Source organism: Pelophylax lessonae (genome assembly GCF_965119305.1).
Source record: "Pelophylax lessonae genome assembly, chromosome: 6".
NCBI classification, from domain to species: domain Eukaryota; kingdom Metazoa; phylum Chordata; class Amphibia; order Anura; family Ranidae; genus Pelophylax; species Pelophylax lessonae.
In genome coordinates, this window is record NC_138773.1 from 80464161 (window position 1) to 80486136 (window position 21976).

Sequence of the window (21976 nt, forward strand, 5' to 3'; positions counted from 1 at the left end):
TTAGTGTTGTCAGTTTTTAATAGGAAAGCAGAGGGACTGGCAGGATCACCAGAGATTGCACATAAAGGAAGCAATATAAAGAGAACAGGATACATTCTCATATAGGTACAAGGTACAGCAGGCACATACCAGGAATATGAAGCGTTGGGGTAACAAACGCTTTAATGCTGTAGCATACAAATACATTTTAGACAACTGTGCACTTACAACCTTGCGGCAATAGTTTAGGGAATAATCATACAAAACCACCTTTCTGGGACTTATAAGGCAGATATGACAGTCTTGTGTATTTCAATAAAAGGCTAGTATGCCAAGTTTATTACAAAAGATCCACAGCTAAAAATATTAAAAACCCATAAAACAACATAATAATAGTGTCCATTAAAAAAATAGTAGTATGTCTGTCATGGCTTACATTTTCATAGAGACATCAGGACAAAACCCAACGTGTTTCAGAAAAACACCTTCTTCAGGAGTTAAAGCAGGGTTATGCTGTCTCTAGGAAGCAATCACATTATACATTGTATCAGAAAAAATGAAAGTTGAAAAGGATTAAAACAATCTGCCACCAACCAAGTAGACCTGTCTCATGATATAAATAAAAAGTAAACCCAAATTGATCGATATGTAGTTGGCAAAGCACTGTGCATCAAACCCAATTACCATTTTTATTTTAAATAAAATAATTTATTTTCCCCCTTTTTTTCATTCTGTTTTATAGCTCAGCACTGCAGATCTCCTGAACCCTCTTTCCAACGAATTCCTGTCCTAATGCACTCTGGTGATGGCTGCATGTCATTTCTCAAAACGGGTTTTCTGATGGTGACAACAGAGGGCCATGCATACATAATGGTAAAATAATCACTTGACCAAGAGATTTCAGACTATGAGGCTTTCCTTATCAACCAAACATTTTCTTTTCACCCCATAGAAGTGAACAGATGACTACATTTCATATAGTTCACCAAAACGAGAAAATAAACAGACCTATGACCAAGACTAAGATCTTCAAAGGTACATCCATAAGCAAACCCAGTTCGTATTCGCCACAAATATGAACGTGAAGGCCCCCCGTTAGCGGGTGTTGCTCCTCCTGTAGTGATGTAATAGAAGATAGCACCCCTTTATACGGTATGTTAGCTTGGGGTATGGGAGCCCCTGATTAGCAAAGATGTAATGCTGTGCTGGATCTACAATATAGAGCGCTTCTGCAGGGCTTAACTGCCAGGGTGTTGAGTGAGGAAACTTGGGAGCAGACAGAGAAACCTTGACAGCCCTGACCTTCACCTAGAGCTTTCTATGACTCGGTTTAGAGCATCCTCTGGGCCAAAGGAGGATCTTCCTGGTGTGTGGGGAAGGAAGACCCTGTGTGATTAAAGCCTATGATAAGAGACTGTAACATCTGGGGAAGATGGCTATAACTGTTTTGGGTGACATTGAGGTGCTCTGTTCTCATAGGACCAATGTATGGGATGTCTTGAGAAGGAGAAGGTGTTCTGCACTGTGGACTTTTGTCAGTGAGTCATATACTGCTAAATGTACTAAAAAGTGCCTGCGACCTTAACAATTATAATGAAGTGAAACTGTGCTGGATTGACATTATTCAGCAAAGCATTGAAAAACCTTTTGTATTAAATATTACTTTATTTTGTGTATTAGGCTTTAGGCCAGAAATTCGATGAGGTGGACATAATATCTCGGATTATCTTCAAACTACAAGTAGATGACTATCCCATCCAAGAAGAAGCAAGGTGGGTCAAGAGTTAGTGCACACTGCCAATCAATGAGAGGGACCCTTACACCCCAGCTGCACTACACCAAAATTTACCACAATTTGACACAGATACAGCCTGATAACCAACACATAACCCATCTTAGAAAGAGACATCTATACCCAAGATAGGCCTTACTTGATCCCAGCCTTTAAGCCCCAGTCATTTTGGCCTTCCACTTAGGTTTCACTTTCAGCTCTAGGCCTCATTTTTGTAGCCAGTGACAGTGTGACAAAGCTGGAACACAAATGGGACAATGGGGCATTCTCATCTCATAACAGGAAGTATGTTTACAAGGACCTTAATGGCAGGACCTTCATTCTTATTTTAATAAAGCTGCAGATGTATACTATTTAATATGATTTGTAAAATTACAATATTTATAATGTAGTTTCTATGAGATAATAGTAATTGCATTTAAATTTTTTTTTCATTATTATTATTATATTTTTTTTTTTATCATTACATTTTTATTGAATTTCAGCGTAAGAAAAAATACAAATTGCTCCTCTCAGGCCAATTACAGAAGGTCGTGACATATCAAAGAAATAAAGGAAAACAAAAAATAGGTGTAAGATGTACAAAGTTCCAATAACCATAACAAGGGCTACAATGCATTGAAAGTTAATACATAAAATACATTGTACCAAGAGAACATTGTGGTAAAGAGTTATCAGATAATATTCTATATCAGTAATTTGGTCATTTTTGAGATTTAAGGCTTGCAATTCCATACAATCCAGTGTTTCCAGGCTTTTTTTTTTTAGAGGAAGAGAGTTTATCCTGTCTAATTTCTAACAGTTTTTCATGAACAAAATTGTTTTTCACCAGCTCAATAGTTTCTAAGGGGTTGGGTACCAGCTGTCTTTTCCAATGTTCGGTAATTGGTAATCTAGCGGCTATCAGTATGTGCATAAGTATGGTGTGAAAAAAACACTTGGTAACTGTTTATATCTAGATTTGACAATGCTAAGGCCAGTGATGGTGCCACTAAAATTCCTGTAATTTCTGCTATCATATAAAAGTTTCTACTCCGGAAACTACAAAGGTGTTTACAATACCATAGAATATGGATCAGTGTACCGGTGGACCCACCTCTTCGGCATACAGAAGATTGCATCAAATTGAATTTGGGTAAAGAGTTAAATACCATTATAAAGTAATCTTTTGCATCAGCTCCCAGTGCTCAATACAACTAGAATTTTTTTTTTTTATAAATTGTATAAAGAGCCTGAAACCATTGATCTATCATGTAGGAGGCAGAAGGTCGTTTTCCATTGTGAGAAGAAGAGGGACTTCCGGAAGCCCAGTTTATCATGTAAAATAATATAAAAGGGAGAAATACCTTTCCTTACACTGGTTGTTGTTTTGGAATATTTCCAAGCTGAAGAAGGTAAATATGTTTGTCAACATCAGGGGTGTGTAATTTGCACATATAAAGCAAAACTCCGCTTTTGCTAAGAAAAAAACAAAACATTCCCCTCTATGTGATTTATGTACAATGCAAGGACTTTAACAAACTTTGTTGCAGTTTCCTACCATTTGTTATGTGTTTCTCTGTGCTGAGTAAGTCTAATGGGAGTGGTTTCATAATTACCAATCAGCTGCAGGAGCTGCAGGGCAATAACGAGGAAAGCTGCTGGGCCTGCATCCCTTTAGGGCTCTTTCACACAGGCGGACTGTTCAGATCCACCTGTCCATTTTTTTGGCGGATCTAAACGGTCCCCCCATGCATCCCTATGGGGCATCGGATGTCAGCGTAGACATGTCCACTGACATCTGATCCGTCAAATCTGGACGGATGGAAACCATATTTTCCATCTGTCCAGCAGATCGGATCGGATGGAATCGGATGAGAATGGACCGACGGTCCGTTCCCATCCAATTTCCCCCATAGAGATGCATGGGGAACTGACAGCTGTGTCTCCGCACACAGCACAGAGACACAGCTGTCATCCTCCTGGTCAGCGGGAGATCGGCGGATCGATCCCCCGCTGAGAAAAACGGACTCTGTCCGACGGACGGAGTGTGTGAAAGGGACCTTAGACGTGTTCCTATTGGAAGTATCTCACTAAAAATTAAATTTTTGTTGCAGGGGGTGCCTGAAAATTGACTTGTAACTTAGTGCAGACTTCTGGGAAAATGAGTGAGCCAATCAAACAAGCAGGATATGACATCTCTGGGGAGCATTCTGTATACATTCTGTGTACAGAACACCTCCAGGTAGCCATATTGCATTGCATTTTCAAAAAATTACGGCGGCTGCAGATTGAAAAGGAAAGGTAATTTTTAATAACATTCAATTACAATATGATTTGTGTCACAGTTGTACACGCTATAGTGTTTTTTCTTAATTTGCTATCTTTTCCCCACGAAAGTGGAGTTACCCTTTAAACAATTCTGTAGTCAGTAGGCCAAATTCATTCGTGAGATCTTTAAGGCTTTGAGAGTGGTGCCATAAAACAAGTCTAAAACCAAAGAGATCCAGGATTAAAAAGAGAGGTAAGCTATGATTAGCTCTAATAAGTAAAGAGGCCTATGTACCTGGGATGCCTGAGGATTTCCCTGCGAGTAGGAGTGTAGAGCTCTCCAAGCTATAAGAAAAGCCTGAATCACAGGAAAGGTTTCCAAAGATCTGACAGTAGTCAGTGATAGAGATTCCCTCCAGAGACCATAATTTTACAATATCAAGCCATAATATATCCAAATTAGGTTGTAAACTAGTGGTAAATCTATTCTAAAAGTCTAAAAGATCCAATATAAACCAGAGTAAATGTCTGCGCTATGCAAAAAATCGTGAACAGTTATCTGTGACAAAGAAAGAAAGCCGCACACACAGACCTATAAAAAAAATCCAAAAACAAATGTTGCATAACGTGTAGCGCTAACACAAAAATGATAATTGCAATATAAGAAAAAGTGACAATAATTCAAATATAGTCCATAAAGTAATCCTTAAAAGAGAAAGGAAAACTCAAGTGTATAGAAAAAATAATAGGGGGACCACAAGTCCCAGCAAGTAGGTAAAGTGTATAACAATGATTCAAATAAAGTCCATATAAAAGTCCTTAAATGAAAAAGGAATGCCCCAGACGGCATCAACCTATGATGAAACGCGTCGGGCGGTGCCAGACGTGACGTCACCACACCCCCATTGCCTTTCTCATTTAACCACTTAAGCCCCGGAAGATTTTACCCCCTTCCTGACCAGGGCCTATTTTGCGATTCGGCTCTGCGTGACTTTAACGGACAATTGCGTGGTCGTGCAACGCTGTACCCAAACAAATTTGACGTCCTTTTTTTTCCCACAAACAGAGCTTTCTTTTGGTGGTATTTGATCACCTGTGCGATTTTGTTTACATTAGCCGCCTGCCTTTCTCCCTCTGCACCGACGATCGCCGAGTGACCGGCGGACATCGGGTCCGCTGGTCACACTCACGGGGGGGTCCGTGACCACGCGGGAGCGCGCCTCCGGGGGCGCGCGCTCGCTCCCTAGACCCTCACAGGCTAGCAACGTATTACTATGCCGCTCTGCCTGTGAGGGGCTGACCGCCGCAGTAAATAGTCATGCGGCGGTCGGCAAGTGGTTAAGGATTACTTTATGGACTATATTTGAATTATTGTCACTTTTTTTTATATTGAAATTATAATTTTTGTGTTAGCGCTACATGTTATGCAACAGAGTCTAAAATATTGACAGATCCTGTTCCCCTAGCTTTCCTGTTTTTAAAAAGTTGAGAATGTGTGCTTCTGGCTCCCTTATATTTTATAAAAAACATTTTATACAAATTTTTAAGAGAATGTAGGTATTTAGAAGGCAATGTGTATCTTATCTATGAAATTAGATATAAGAAATTAGAAATATCTGGTTCAGGAGGTTGAGGCGTACGTGGGTCACTATGCAGATTATATAAGGAACTATAGTAGTTTGCAAAAGCTTATGCGATGGATTGCGGGTTGAAAATTTGACATTTGCCAAATGAGTGTAAGAGGTTTACAATTTTGGTCTTAGTGTGCTGTGTTGCGGCTCGTTTCAGTAATTTCCCTGCTCTGTTACCATTGGCATATTGGTTAAGTTTTAAAGAACCGGAACATTTGTCATATTGTATACATAGTAGCCTACATAGTTCATGTCTGAGATGGGAAAGGGTCTCTGATGATTTCTGGTCTGAAGAAATGTTGTTTCTTGCCTCTAATGTGTGTATATTGGTTGAAAAGTTCAGCATTTTTTTTTTTTTTTTTTTATTCTGCAGCCTTTTGGTTCTGGCACATAATTGTAGAATCATGCCCCTCATATAGGTCTTATGGGCAAAGGGTCTAAAGCAAAACCTTTGTTAGCTTCAAAATATTCATTCCGATGATTCAAGAGGAGAGGGGTAATATGCAGAATGTTTTATATCATAGTTATTTTACTTTTAGTTTAGTTACAGCACCAAAGATAAGCCGGAGAGAAGGATTCATTCTTCACAATTGAAATAGTGACTGCAGCCTGGTCTGACCATGTTATACCATGTATTGAGGAGGATGAGACCTTTTGGAGTACATAAATAACAAACATGTCTATTCTGAAATATGAATGATGTCCAGTTGAAAAGAATGTGTAATCTCTCTCGTTGGTATGGTAACACCGACACTCATTGAATACCTCTTCTGCATGGAATAGAGGATGAAGAGATACAGTATAGGGGTGGATTTAATACTGTGCACTACAAGTGCACTGGAAGTCCACTTGGACGTGCAGTCGCTGTAGATCTGAGGGGGACATGCAAGGAATATAAAAACAGCATATTTGCTTGCACGTGATTGGATGATAGAAATCAGCAGAACTTCCCCTCATTTCAGATCTTCCCCTCAGATCTACAGCAACTGCACTTCCAAGTGCACAGTGTATTTTCCTTTAGTAAATCAACCCCATAGACTAGATGTAGAGTGCTCATTCCACTCCTCCATCTCCCCCCGGATCAGGAACATTGCTTCTCCCCTTACGGAGCTGGACCCCCACAGTGTCACCTGCAACACAGAAGATGTCAGGACCGGTTTGTGACCACTTTTAACAATTGTTTAATAAACAATTTTGCTCACTGCCTGTCTTTATTAAGGAACATCAGTGGTTTACACACCGCAGTTCGCCATCCCTTCTTCCAGTTTCTCTATTCATACACAACCATCCTGTGTCAGGGATTTGGCAGCACTGTGCACATGTGTCATCCCATTGTACCATTTACATGATTTTGCCAATTATGATTTTTGCAACTGGCTGGAGGTGGTCCGGAGGACTAGCGCCTGGTCTTTGTGGTATTTTCACAATACAGATGTGCCACTTTACAGGTAGACTAAGGGAACCCCCCAGGCACTATATTGAAAGGGATTTTTTTTTTTTTTTTTTTTTTCATTTTTATGCTTTCACTTTAAGCATCAGTAAATCACTGCTCATTTAAAAATGTTGTTTTTTACAAATTTGTTTTCATTGATACATGTCCCCCAGGGCAGTACCCGGAGCCACATACCCATTGTATGCCCAATTACTTGCCTTAAAAATGGGCACTTTTGATTTTTACAGTTCGGATCCCAGTAGACTTCAATGGGGATAATTATTCAGTTCTGAACTTTTGCGATGTTCGAAAGTTCTGGTGCCAACCAAATAGGGGGTCGTTGGGCCCATCTCTACTCTCTACTAACTTTGCATGTTTAGACTTTGCAATATTTGCCCACTCTTTTTTGCAGAACTGCTCAAGTTCAGTTAAATTTGATGGCGTCTGTTTGTGGACTTTATTTTTCAAGTCATTCCACAGATTTTCAATGGGGTTTAAATCTGGGCTCTGACTAAGCCATACAAGGACATTTACCCTTTTCTCCTTCAACCACTGTGTGGTCATTTTTGCTGTGTGCTTTGGGTCATTGCCATGTTATAAGGTAAACCTTCTTTGCATTGACAGCATTCTGGCAGAGGGCAGCAGATTTTCCTAAAGAATTTTATGGTATTTCGCCCCATCGATTGTTCCTTCTATCTGACATGTGCTCCAGTCCCTGCTGCAAAGAAACACCCAATAACAGGATATTACCACCATAATTCAATTTTAGTCTCATCTGACCATAAAACCTTTTTCAATGTGGCCTTAGAATCTTCAAGATGCATTTTGGCAAAGCTCAGTCAGGAGTGGCTTTTTTCTTGCAACCCTCCCATACAAGCCACATTTGTGAAGAACTTGTGATATTGTTGTCCCATGTGAACAATGACCACTCTTTGTCATAAATCCCTGCAACAGCTTCAGAGTTACTGTAGGCCTCTTGGTAGCCTCTCTGACTAATTTCCTCCTGGCTGCTTCATCCAGTTTGGAGCGTCATCCTGATCCAGGGAGGGTCTGTATTGTACCAAATACCTTCCACTTCATAATATTATACTTTACTGTGCATCTAGGCATTGATAAAGCCTTTTTACATTTTTTTTTTTTTTATCCATCTTCTGACTTTTGCCTGTTCAGAACTTTATTCTGGAGTTTTTTTGGCAGTGCCTTGCCACCCATAGTTGATTGCTTACTTCAGTTGCACTACCAGGGACTGGAATGCTCCAGGAAAGCTATTTTCATGCTGAGCTAATCAAAATGACCACAGCTGATCACAGCTGAAAGTCAAATGGCTTTGTGTGCCACTGAAAAGGTGATTTGTTTCACCTGATTGAGTTTACAAGTCATGTTTTGGAGAGGGTGATTCTTTTTTTCTGACATATTGGTGTTATATCTTTCACTTGGATGTTATAAATTGCAGCTAACTAATTAGCTAACTACAGCTAGATAATGTCTTCATTTCAGGCTGCAAAGCAATAAAATTTGATTATTTTAAAGGGGGTGATTCTTTTCTATACCCACTATTCTAGCAAAATCATCAAGGTGAAATTGAGGGAGTCCTTGATAGCAATTAATATACCCCATTTTTAGCCCGGAGCATTGGCCATAAATATGAATGGGAAATTCTAATGAGAACATCTAGGGAAAAGAGGACACGTGAAAAATGTGTCTGTTTAATACACAGAAAAATACTTTGCAGAGTAGGGGCAGCTCACCAAAATGATGCTCCTTTAGCTGGATGGTTGAGAACCCTTACATTCATAGATGTAATTTTAAATCCCATTACATTTTCATGAGAAAGTGAAATGCTGTGAACTGTGAAGAGGTGACTACTCTTTTCAATCCTAAAATTCTTGTAGGGAGAAGAGAAAAGAAGCAGGCAATCCCAGGGGAAATAGAATTAAATTCCCGTGGGAAGATTTCTATTACAGCTGTAGAAAAAAAGAGAGAATATACCGTACACAACTGAGAACATGCATATTTTGCCATAATAGGCCAAAACATGAAAAAAAGGTTCTGCTGAGTGATCCAGATAAAGTAATGCTAGCAAATATTCTGTTGGGGGTAAAAGAGCAGAGTTGGAAAAGCTCTAGTTCACGGAGAATGCTTATAAACAGATATTCGGTGCAGTCACGTTTTTCCCTACTGGGATTTTTTTTATTTTCTTTTGATTAGTGGCTACTTGCCAAACTGGGCAGAAAGCCAGAGGTGGTGTATGTTTAGAGTCAGTGGGTGTAAGAATTGAGAAAATTTCCCTGTCTCAAAGAAGGTGGAGCCCTTCCTCAAGGGTAGAGACTATTGAAGTTGTGCCACTGCGGGTGATGAGAAACGTTGCCAGATGCCCCCATCAGTAGAGGATTTTGTGATTCCGTACGGTCTTGGTGACAGTAAGAAGATTTTTGCAAAGCTGTAGAGTGTGTGTGAGGGATCTGAAAACACCTGTAGATTGGAGTATTGTTCCGGAATAGATTCACAATTACGGAAACTCATCAAGATCTTCTCCTTCACATGGTAGAAATTAAAGCGAACTATGACGTCTCTTGGGACATTTTCGGAGATATGAGAAGGCTTGAAAGGCGATGTATTCTGTCAACTAGAAGCGCATTAGCATCCGTTGAAGACAGGACAGAGTGCAGAAAGGTTTGGTTATAAGTGGAAAGCTGCACAGATTGAACAGTCTCTGGTATACCCCTGATTTTTAAATAGTTACAATCTGACCTGTCTTCCAGATAAGCCACTTTAGCCTTGAGCCAGGTTGTGTCCTCCTCTCTGTTGTTGTAGGCATCAAGAACGGAAAAGGAGATAGAGGCAAACTCCCCCCAACTTGTTTCCCACGTGACCCAAATCTTGTATTTTCTTTTTGATTTGGTGCATGCAGGCCATAATGTCAGAGTGTAAGGACTATCATAAGAATATTAACATTTCCTTCATAATATTGTGAAGTGAAATTAAAACAGCGCTAGCATTTCATATAAATGTGTAAAACATTATTGCTGGTGAATATATAAATATATAAAAAAACACACATATATTGCAAACAAATACATAATAAAATTCTTATTTGTGATGTGTCCAATAAAGTGCAAGGTGATTGATATAAATATAGAAATAAAAACCAGCAATATAATGCAACAAATTGATAAAACAATCCTTAAATATTGTGTCCAAATAAAGTGCTCAGGTGCAGAAACCGATCGTTCAAACGGTGCTCCAAGTGAGTGGCCAGACCCTCTAGGTTCCCTACTCACCAAAGATATGAGTCTCAAACGCTTGATTAGATCATGGATGGCTTTGGCAACCCAGCTTTTGGTGAGGATAGTTCCAGGATAAGAGATGCCTTGTATGGGATCGTTCCGATAAGCCTCCATTATTCCCAGATAAAAGAAAGAAGGGGACCAATAGTGTAGTATGTTTTGACTAATTTATTCCCCCAAAGCATACAAAACATACTTACAATGTGAAATGAAAAGAAACCGCTTTGAGTAGAGATCAAACAATCGTGGTGGACGCCGCTAATGGCGTGCGTTCCACTGAGATCCAGGAAGCAAACCGGAAGTGACGATGCGTTCCAGCGTACCGGAAATTGCGTCAACGCGTTTCACCCGCCTATTGGGCGTTTTCAAAGACTCACTTTCTTAGATTCACTTAGATGCACAGCAGTTGCATTAATTAATTTTGTACACAGGATTGAGTTATTTTAGCACCAGCAGCGCGGGTTTTAATTTTATTTATTTATACCTTTCATAAAATTGTCTAGTATTGATTGATTAGATGTAGGGAAGAAAGAGATGGGGTCAGACTGTGATACAGCATCATCCATACTGTAGGGTCAGAACAATCTTTCACCTCAGTAAGTATCTGCTGTGTGCTGTGTGTCTTCTGAGGCCAATGCTAGCCAAGCTTTGGATTTAGCGGGGCTTCTAGAAGGAGTTAAAGACACTCAAGATGAATTAGACTGGCTTTTCTGTGGCCTGTTCTGGCCTTCACACTGTGTAGTGGCAATCGCTAGTTGATGCCAAGCAGTACCAGCTGTTTTTGAAGAGCCGCCATTTTCTCCATTTTGTTGAAGCCTCTGAGCCACTTGAGGAAAAGACAGACAGCTTCTGCAGTTGTGAACCTTCTTTCAGTCTGTGGAACATCTCTTCTGGCTCAGCAGGGTGTTGGGAGCTGGATCGGCAGGCAAGTATAATTTCTGCTATATTTCTCCCGTGAGGAGCGGAGCTCCAGATCAACCAGCCACCTGTAAGCGCGGTTGCCACACCCTGTTTACATATTTTAACCACTTAAGCCCCGGAAGATTTTACCCCCATTCCGACCAGGGGGTATTTTGCGATTCGGCACTGCGTGAATTTAACGCACAATTGCGCGGTCGTGCGACGCTGTACCTAAACGAATTTGACGTCCTTTTTTTCCCACAAACAGAGCTTTCTTTTGGTGGTATTTGATCACCTGTGCGATTTTTTGATCACGCGCTATAAACAAAAAAAGAGCGTCAATTTTGCAAAAATAGCAATATTTTTCACATTTTTTTATATGAAATTCCCCCAAAAAAAAATGTAAAAATCAAAATTTTTAAAAATTTTCGGCCAATTTATTTTATGCTACCTATGTTTGGTAAAAAAAATCGCAAAAAGCGTATTTTGATTGGTTTGCGCAAAAGTTATCGCGTTTACTAACAAAGGGAAAGATTTTTGTCATTTTTGTTGTTTTTTTTTTTAACGCGTAATGGCGGCGATCTGCGATTTTTTTTGCGGTACTGCGACATTGCGGCGGACAGATCGGACCCTTGACTGACATTTTTGACACTTTTGGGGTTACCAGTGACATTTCTACAGTAATCAGTGCTATATATATGCACTGTTACTGTAAAAATACACTGGTAGTGAAGGGGTTAACTTTATTTGGAAGGGAGGGGCTGTGTGTGTCCCTAGGGGCGTGGTTTCTACTGTGATTGGCTGTGGCTCTAGCTGTAAGGACACTGATCAACGGATCTACATACCAGATCCGTTTTATCAGTGTCTTTGCAGCGAGGAGAATGACAGGCAGTTTGTTTACACAAGCTGCCTGACATTCTCCCTCTCCCCCGCCGATCGCCGAGTGACCGGCGGACATCGGGTCCGCTGGTCACACGCGCGGGGGGGTCCGTGACCACGCGGGAGCGGGAGCGCGCCCCGGGGGGCGCGCGCTCGCTCCCTAGACCCTCACAAGCAAGCAACGTAGCCCTACGTTAGTTTGCCTGTGAGGGGCTGACCGCCGACGTAGATAGTCGTGCGGCGGTCGGCAAGTGGTTAAGCATGTAGTCCTATAAGGCTAGTGAATTTTTTTGTGTGTTGATTAACATCAAAGCTGGTTTGGCTTTTATTTATGGTGTGTCCATCACTTTTTTGTTTCTTTCTTGTAAAATAATATTTCTGTATGCAATCTCTACAACCTTTGAACCCAAATAATGAACACAACTAAAATAAAAATTTAACTTCTAGGTCAGATTCTCTATGTATCTGTCATTTGTCTCTCTCACATGAAAGATGAAAGCAAGACATTTTATCTATGTTATGTGTTCTTTAATGAGCTGTGTGACTTATCTATATTGACTTGTGATTAAAAAGATGAATACAGAAACGTATAAAAGGTAATTGTATTGCTATTGTTGTTGTGCAGTGAGAGCACAGATGTTCCGAACTGACAGGAACCTAAGTAATGATTCACAAATGACTAGAAAATGGCTGAATCACTCTGCCGTGCTTTTCTATGCTTACATATTTATTGAATGTTTTTATCATTTACAACATATTGAAAAGATGCAAAGAGACGCACAAGCACATAATGAGCTACACAGGGAAAAAAGAAGGAACAAGCAGAAGCGGTTGGTGATTTGAGATTGCAATGTTTTCTTATTTTTGAATTGCAAGTAATTTGTTGAGGATATTTTATGTATTTTTTATTATATTTTTCTTTGTTTCTTGAAAGGGTAAGTAGAGAAAAGTATCAAAGGAACAAGTTAAGTAAAATTGTCACCGGGTATCAAAAATGTCATTTTGTTGTCAAGCTTGTAGCTGAAGCAAGGCTTTTTGGGAATTGTAAGGAGTGACACAACTAATTTTACTTAATGCTGAGAGCAAATATATATTATATTGCAGCTAACTAGTCCTTTGATGTAGTGGCTGCTTTCAATTTTTTTTTAATTTTTCCCTTTTTTTTTTTCCTGGTGATCCTGCAAGTAATACACTTCCTGTACTAGGGTGACAACGCTCACTAACAATACTGTATCTATGAAAAAAAAGGGCTGTCATCCTAGGGAAGGGGAAGGTGGTATGTAGTCTATGGAAGGAGCTGGGAACAATGTTTACTGAAAAAAGTGCAGCATAAGCAGAGAGCATAGGAAATTGTCAGTTCACAAGATTTCTAAAAAGATCAACGTGTATTTGTTTGCCTAAAAATGTGTAACAAAGTATCTGGAGATAAAATGCTCAAATACCCGCCCGGCACTAGTGGCCACAGAAATAATATTGTTTAAAAATGAATAAAATATATAAAAACAGTTCAAATGTGCAAAATCGCAAACAGTAAGCACTTCAATCATGCGTAAGCAGCCGCTGTATAGAAATATTCAAAGGTTGTATAAATGTAATCTCTCCTCCTCAGTCGAAGTCCACGTGACGAAACTCGTCAGGACGCACATACGTTGTTTCCAGAGTAACAGGAGACGCTACTGCGGCTAGTTCCGGGAACTGCCGAGGCCAGCGGTCAGCATGGATCTGCATCTCGCTCGGGGACAGCGAGCAGCGGTACTTCCTGGTTACTATATACACTTATGCTCTGTTGGCTTATTTTAATGTAAGCAGATCTGAATAGGGGTGTGGGGGTTTGAGTGTCATATATGGAAATAAAGGTTTAAGCAATATTACACTGTCCCTGTGCCTGTAAGATTCTGGTACCTCTGGTACCCTTATTTTCTATTTTCTTTTGATATGCGTCCCGCCTTTCTAATTAGGTGGTACGCATACACCTTTAAGACGGATGACGTCATCGCCGAGCGCCGCAGAGCGGTTATTTCAACCGCCGGCGTTCTCTCTCACATAGTTCGTTCTAACCGCCTGGTTAGTTCGTTCAAGCCGTCTGGGAAGCAGCCATACTTGATGTCACTCGCTCCTGTATCTCGCTACCTGAACTAGTTTCATTACTCATCCCGTATCTCGCTACCGGATCACTCTTGGCTTACTGCTTTCACTCTCTATCCCTGTGCCTGTGCTTGCCTGCCTGTGTGTCCACATGCTTACAAGCTTGTCTTGCTACCGGAACCTCCAGCTACTTTCTTTTACTTGGAAACAGACCGGAACCCCGCTACTGATCCCTGTATCTCGCTACTGGATCACTCCCTCACTACTGGACCCTTCTACTACTAACCTTACTAGTGATAAGTACCCCACAGGGGAATCCTCCATAACCTTACTTACACTATCTACCTCTGCTCATTAAGGACTGTTACTATTTATGAATACCAATTCTATCATCTGCACTGTTACATAGATTGCTAGCTCTTGAGTCTACTACCATCTATCCTTGCGCTGGGTTAGTCTATCCTGTATTTGTCATCTGCTATCCTTACCACCTGTTACCATACTCGATTACTAACCTATCTGCATTCTACCTAATACCATCTAGTACTCTCCTGAACATTTCTATCAAGTGCTTACCATCTCTGTCACTGTTCACACCTGTCCCTTCAGCACATCATCTTCATACTATCATATACATCCTATCACTCCAGGAACATCTTATTGAGTGTGTATATCTGTATGCTGAAGCTGACAGGCCCACAGTGATGAGTCTGGAGAGTTGGATTTGGTTATTCAACACATCTCTACATGACTACTGAGTGGAGATTCTGCAGCTGCAAATCCAGCCTACTACAAAAACGCAGGAGCGTTACAGTGCCTTTGTTTTGCTTACATTGCATTTGAGGTTTATGGTCCCTGATCCTGGTACTGGGAGAAAATTTCTGTCTATCCTGATCCGAAGCGCCTGGGATTATTGGATGTCCGGGGAAAAGGGCTCATGCAGCCAAAAGCATACAGGCATAAAAGATTTTGTTTCTGGTGAGTGTCCATTTCTATGAGGAGCACAGAAGGTGTGGTGATGGTGAAAATAGTATACGCCTAAAAGAACACCAGGGTGATCTACTGCAGTGTTGAAAACTATTTGAAACCACCGTTTATCCCTATATGGACACTTGGATTTATGGACATTATGTTCATATATGAACTAGATTAAAGCGCTGCTGAGTGTGATTGAATGCTGCTGGTTTGTGCAGGAGAGATTACAAAAGAATAAATAAAATTCAACAAAATATATACAGTGTATGTGTGTGTGTATATATGTGTATATATATATATATATATATATATATATATACACACACACACACTGGTCAAAAAAAATAAAGGAATGCTTTTTAAATATATTTTTTGAGTATAGCATTAGGTCAATTAAACTCCTGGGATATTGATCTGGTTAGTTATGTAGCAGAGGGGGTTGTTACCCTATAGAGATTGCACAGGCAGTCCAACTCCTCCAGGATTGCACATCAGTATGTGCCACTGCCAGAAGGTTTGCTGTGTCTCCCACCACAGTCTCAAGCGCATGGAGGAGATTCCAAGCAGTTACACTAGGAGAGCTGGACAGGGGCGTAGATGGTTCTTAACCACTTTCCGACTGCTCACAGTATATTTACTGCGGCAGTCAGCCCCTCACAGGCAGAGCGACGTAGGTCTACGTCGCTAGCCTGCGAGGCTCTGGGGAGCGAGCGCGCGCCGCCGGAGGCGCGCTCCCGCTCGGTCACGGACCCCCCCCCCCGCGCGTGTGACCGGCAGACCCGATGTCCGCCGGTCACTCGGCGATCGGCGGGGGAGAGGGAGAAAGTCAGGCGGCTAGTGTAAACAAGCCGCCTGTCATTCTCCCCGGTGTAGAAACGATGATCAAACGGTTCTACCATGTAGGACCGTTGAGCATTGTTCCTACACCTCAAGCCACAGCCAATCACAGTTAGAATCACGCCCCTAGGGACACACACAGCCCCTCCCTCTCAAATAAAGTTAACCCCTTCACTACCATTGTATTTTTACAGTAACAGTGCATATGTATAGCACTGATTACTGTAGAAATGTCACTGGTAACCCCAAAAGTGTAAAAAATGTCAGTCAAGGGTCCGATCTGTCCGCCGCAATGTTGCAGTACCGCAAAAAAAAATTGCAGATCGCCGCCGTTACGCGTTAAAAAAAAAAAAAACAACAAAAATGACAAATCTTTCCCTTTGTTAGTAAACGCGATAACTTTTGCGCAAACCAATCAAAATACGCTTTTTGTGATTTTTTTTTTTTTTTTTTTTTTTTTACCAAACATAGGTAGCATAAAACAAATTGGCCGAAAATGTTAAAAAATTTAGATTTGTAAAATTTTTGGGGGGGAATTTCATATGAAAAATGTGAAAAATATTGCTATTTTTGCTAAATTGACGCTCTTTTTTTGTTTATAGCGCATGATCAAAAAATCGCACAGGTGATCAAATACCACCAAAAGAAAGCTCTGTTTGTGGGAAAAAAAGACGTCAAATTCGTTTAGGTACAGCGTGGCACGACCGCGCAATTGTCCGTTAAAGTCACGCAGTGCCAAATCGCAAAATACCCCCTGGTCAGGAAGGTGGTAAAATCTTCCGGGCTTAAGTGGTTAACCTATCAGCAGGACTGTATCTGCTCTTTTGTACAAAGACTACCAGAACCCTACAAAATGACCTCCAGCAGGCCACTGGTGTGAATGTCTCTGACCAAACAATCAGAAACAGACTTCATGAGGGTGGCCTGAGGGTCTGGCATCCTCTAGTGAGCCCTAGGCTCACTGCCTGGCACAGTGGAGAATGATTGGCATTTGCCATTAAACATCAGAATTGTCAGGTCCACCACTGGCGCCCTGTAATTTTTACAGATGAGTCTAGGTTCATCCTGAGCACATGTAACAGATGTGAAAGGGTCTGGCGAAGCCGTGGAGAACTTAATGCTGCCTGTAACATCGTTCAGAATGACCAGTTTGATGGTGGGGCAGTGATGGTCTGGTGAGTCATATCCATGGAGGGACGCACAGACCTCTACAGGCTAGACAATGGCAGCCTGACTGCCATTAGGTATCAGGATGAAATTCTTGGACCCATTGTCAGACCCTACTCTAGTGCAGTGGGTCCTGGCTTCCTCCTGGTGCACGACAGTAGTTGGCCTCATGTGGCGAGAGTGTGCAGCCAGTTCCTGGAGGATGAAGGAAATAATACCATTGAATGGCCCCCCGCGCTTGCCCAACCTAAATGCAATAGAACACCTTTTGGGACATTATCTTTTGGTCCATCGGATACCGCCAGGTTGCACCTCAGTCTGTTCAGGAGCTCAGTGATGCCCTGGTCCAGATCTGGGAGGAAATACCCCAGGACACCATCCACTGTCTCACTTAGGAGCATGCCCTGACGTTGTTAGGCATGTACACAAGCCATACAAACTACTGGGTACCATTTTAAATTGCTGCAATAAAAATGTCAGACAATTGGACTAGCCTGCTGCATCATTTTTTCACTTTGATTTTCAGAGTGTCTTTGAATTCAGCCCTCTGCAAGTTGAGAATTTTAATTTCCTTCAAATGATGTGGCATTCTTTATCAGTATAGATATCCAGCATTATATTTTTCCCCATTGAGATCTGATGTTTTTTCAAAGTGTTCTTTTAATTTTTTTGAGCAGTATATATATATATATATATATATATATATATATACACACACACACACAGTATCTCACAAAAGCCCTCACATTGCTGTAAATATTTGTAAATGACACTTTGCTACAATGTAAAGTAGTGAGTGTACAGCTTGTATAAGAGCCCATTCACACTAGCACGACTTGTGAGGCGACTTGTGTAGCCCCAGGTCTCTTGACATAACAAAAGCAATGTTAATCAATCAGTGCCGTCTTAATTGGCACTACTGAAGTCACTCCGACTTCAGAAAAGGGTCCTGTACTACTTTGAGGCGACCTGTGATCCGACTGTCCCATATACTTCAATGGGAGTCGCCTCCTTATCTTAATTGACACGACTTGTTATCAGACTTTCCAGGAAGAAGAAAGAGATTAGCTAGGCATTCCCCACAGACAAAGTCGCCTGTCTCTTCAAAGTAGTGCACAAGTCTCTTCCAAGTCTCTTCCAAGTCTCTAAACAAGTCTCTTCAAGTCACGGGGCGACTTTCTGGTCGTGGTAGTGTGAACCGGCTCTAACAGTGTAAATTTGCTGTCCCCTCAAAATAACTCAACACACAGCCATTAATGTCTAAACCACTGGCAACAAAAGTGAGTACACCCCTAAGTGAAAATGTCCAAATTGGGCCTGATTAGCCATTTTCCCTCCCTGGTGTCATGTGATTCATTAGTGTTACAATGTCTCAGGTGCTTTAAATTTGGTGTTATCACTCTCCCTCTCTCGTACTGGTCACTGGAAGTTCAACATAGCACCTCATGGCAAAGAACTCTCTGAGGATCTGAAAAAAAAGAATTGTTGCTCTACATAAAGATGGCCTAGGCTAAAGGAAGATTGCCAAGACCCTGAAACTGAGCTGCAGCACAGTGGCCAATACCATACAGCGGTTTAACAGGACAGAATCTACTCAGAACAGGCTTCGCCTCGGTCGACCAAAGCAGTTGAGTGCACGTGCTCCGCGTCATATCCAGAGGTTGTCTTTGGGAAATAGACGTGTGATTGCTGCCAGCATTTCTGAAGAGGTTGAAGGAATGGGGGGTCAGCCTGTCAGTGCTCAGACCGTACGCCGCACACTGCATCAAATTGATCTGCATGGCTGCCATCTCAGAAGGAAGCCTCTTCTAAAGATGACGCACAAGAAAGCCCGCAAGCAGTTTGCTGAAGACAGGCAGACTAAGGACATGAATTATAAATCAAAAAAGTTCTGCGCTAAGTCAAAAATATGTGAATAAAATATGATACAAAAAAATCTGCTTACACAGAGCCATAGAACAAAGTATGTAATGTAATAAAATTGTGTAGCGCTAATGAATAAATAGTGAACAGGTGAAAAAAAAACAGCCATAAATCGGTGAAATAATAATGTATGAGTGGTGTGAACACCCTAAAGGTGTAAATGGTATAAACCAGTGAAAAGGAGGACTACAAGTCCCAGCAACAATATCATAAATAAGTCCTCCAATATGATGAAAAATTATATAATAAAAAGTCCATAAGTGAAGAAAAAAACAAAGTGCCCAAAAGGAGTGATGAGAAAAAAACTGAATAGGAACCACTAGTCCCAATAATAGCAGAGAGTCCAATTAGAAATCCATGAGTAGCACCTGTGAAAAGGAATGTAAGGTGGGCTGCTTACTAGGGTTGAGCGAACACCTAGATGTCCATGTTCGACGGGTTCGGCCGAACTTTAAAAAAAAGTCCGGGTCCGTGTCCCGGACTTTTACCGAACTTTTCCCGGACACCGAACCCCATTGAAGTCAATGGGGACCCGAACTTTAAGGCACTAAAATGGCTCTAAAACACCAAAGGAAAGGGCTAGAGTGCTGCAAATGGCAGCAAAACGTAATTAAGAGCATGGCAAGTGCTCTGCAAACAAATGTGGATAGGGAAATAACTTAAAACAACAAAAAAAAAACAGAAAAATAAAACAATGTTCTTCTTCATCTCTGAAGGACGAGGCCCATATGGAGTAGGAGGGAGGTTGAGGTGGTGGTGGATGTGGCGGTGACATAGGCGTGCGCACAGGGTGTGCTGGGTGTGCCTGGGCACACCCTAATCACCTAGGGCACATAGCATTGCCAGTGAGGAGATGGGAAAGATCTCCCTGGGACCTGCTCTGCTCTATTTCTCCTTGCCTACAGGTACATGGCCCCGATACATTACTCTCCCTGCTGGCAAACACATGCATGTGTATTTCAACTTTGGGGTGCACACCTTAATGCAATAGGCTGCGCACACCTATGGGCGGTGTAGGTGGAAGCGGCGGTGGAGGAGGACCAGGGCCGGATTAACAGCATCATGGGCTTGGTGCTGAGGATTTTGAAGGGCCTTAAGGGCCGTGCCTTGCCATGCACCCAGAGGAGGAAGGGTGCAGCCATGCATGCCTAATTCAACATGGGATGCTGTCTCTGAAGCCCATAAACACATCCATGCATCGCCAACTGTCCCTCCTTGTCCGGCCTTCACGCTGTGTGGGGAGGTTCTGAGGGTGCTGCCTGGGGAAGCGAGCATAGAAGCCAGACTTCTGTGTTTACAAGTGACAGAAGAGCGGTAACAGTGAATATGGCCAACCCGGGGCCTATATAAAAGGTAGGGGCCTGGAGCTGCAGCTCCCATAGCCCCTACATTAATCTGGCCCTGAGGAGGAGGACGAGGTAGCCAACACTGCTTCTTTTCAAAAATTTTAAATGAGGGTACACCCCAAAAGAGTGAGAAAGAGCAAAAATGGAACAATGGGTGGGTAAGGTCGGTATCCATTGCTATTCTGCATAAGGTACGGAAAAGTCCCGTGGGATCCATGCCTGGTTCATTTTAATGAACGTGAGCTTGTCCACATTGTCTCTGGACAGGCGGCTGCGCTTGTCTGTTATAACGCCCCCAGCCGTGCTAAATACCCGTTCAGATAATACACTGGCTGCAGGGCACGCCAGCACCTCCAAGGCGTAAAGGGCAAGCTCAAGCCATGTGCCCAATTTGGAGACCCAGAAGTTGAAGGGGGCAGACCCGTCATTCACTACATGTAGGCGTGTGCACACATACTGCTCCACCATGTTGGTAAAATGCTGCCTCCTGCTAAGACGTTCCATCTGAGCTGCTGGTGCTGCTGTTTGTTGTGGCGTGCTGACAAAGCTTTTCCACATTTCGGCCATGCTAACCCTGCCTTCTGAGGTGCTGGCGGTGCCCTGGTTGCGTTGGCGACCTCCTCCTCCTCCTCCTCTGCCTTGTGCTTCCACTGTGGCCCCGCTGTCAGATGGGAATGCCAGCAGCATGGCGTCTACCAGCGTGCGCTTGTACTCGCGCATCTTGCGATCGCGCTCCAGTGAGTGAATTAAGGACGGTACGTTGTCCTTGTAACGGGGATCCAGCAGCGTGGCCACCCAGTAATCAGCACAAGTTAGAATGTGGGCAACTCGGCGGTCGTTGTGGAGACACTGCAGCATGTAATCGCTCATGTGTGCCAGGCTGCCCAGAGGCAACGAAAGGCTGTCCTCTGTGGGAGGTGTATCGTCCGTGTCCTCTGTATCCCCCCAGCCACGCACCAGTGATGGCCATGAGCTGGCCTGGGTGCCACCCTGCTGTGAACATGGTTCCATCTCCTCCTCCAGCTCCTCCTCCTCCTCATCCTCCTCATCCTCCAGAACTGTGCCCCTGCTGGACAATTGCGTCCCTGGCGTTTGCGTGTGCAGGAACCCACCCTCGGAGCCCCTTGCGAATGACTGCCCTGAAAGCCTTGGAAATGTTACCTCTTCATCCTCCTCCTCCTCCTCATCCTGTGCCACATCCTCTTCCATCATCGCCCGAATTGTTTTTTCAAGGAGGCATAGAAGTGGGATAGTTAAGCTGAGAACGGCGTCATTGCCACTGGCCATGTTGGTGGAGTACTCAAAACAGCGCAACAAGGCACACAGGTCTCGCATGGAGGCCCAGTTAAATTAAATAGCGGAATAGAAAATATGATCCAAAAAAAGTGTATGTATATCACACGTACACAACCACACTGGGCCCCAATTACTATTGTTTGTACCCCTAAAAGGCTAGATGAGGAGTAGGGGGAGTATGGAACAGGCAGCACCCT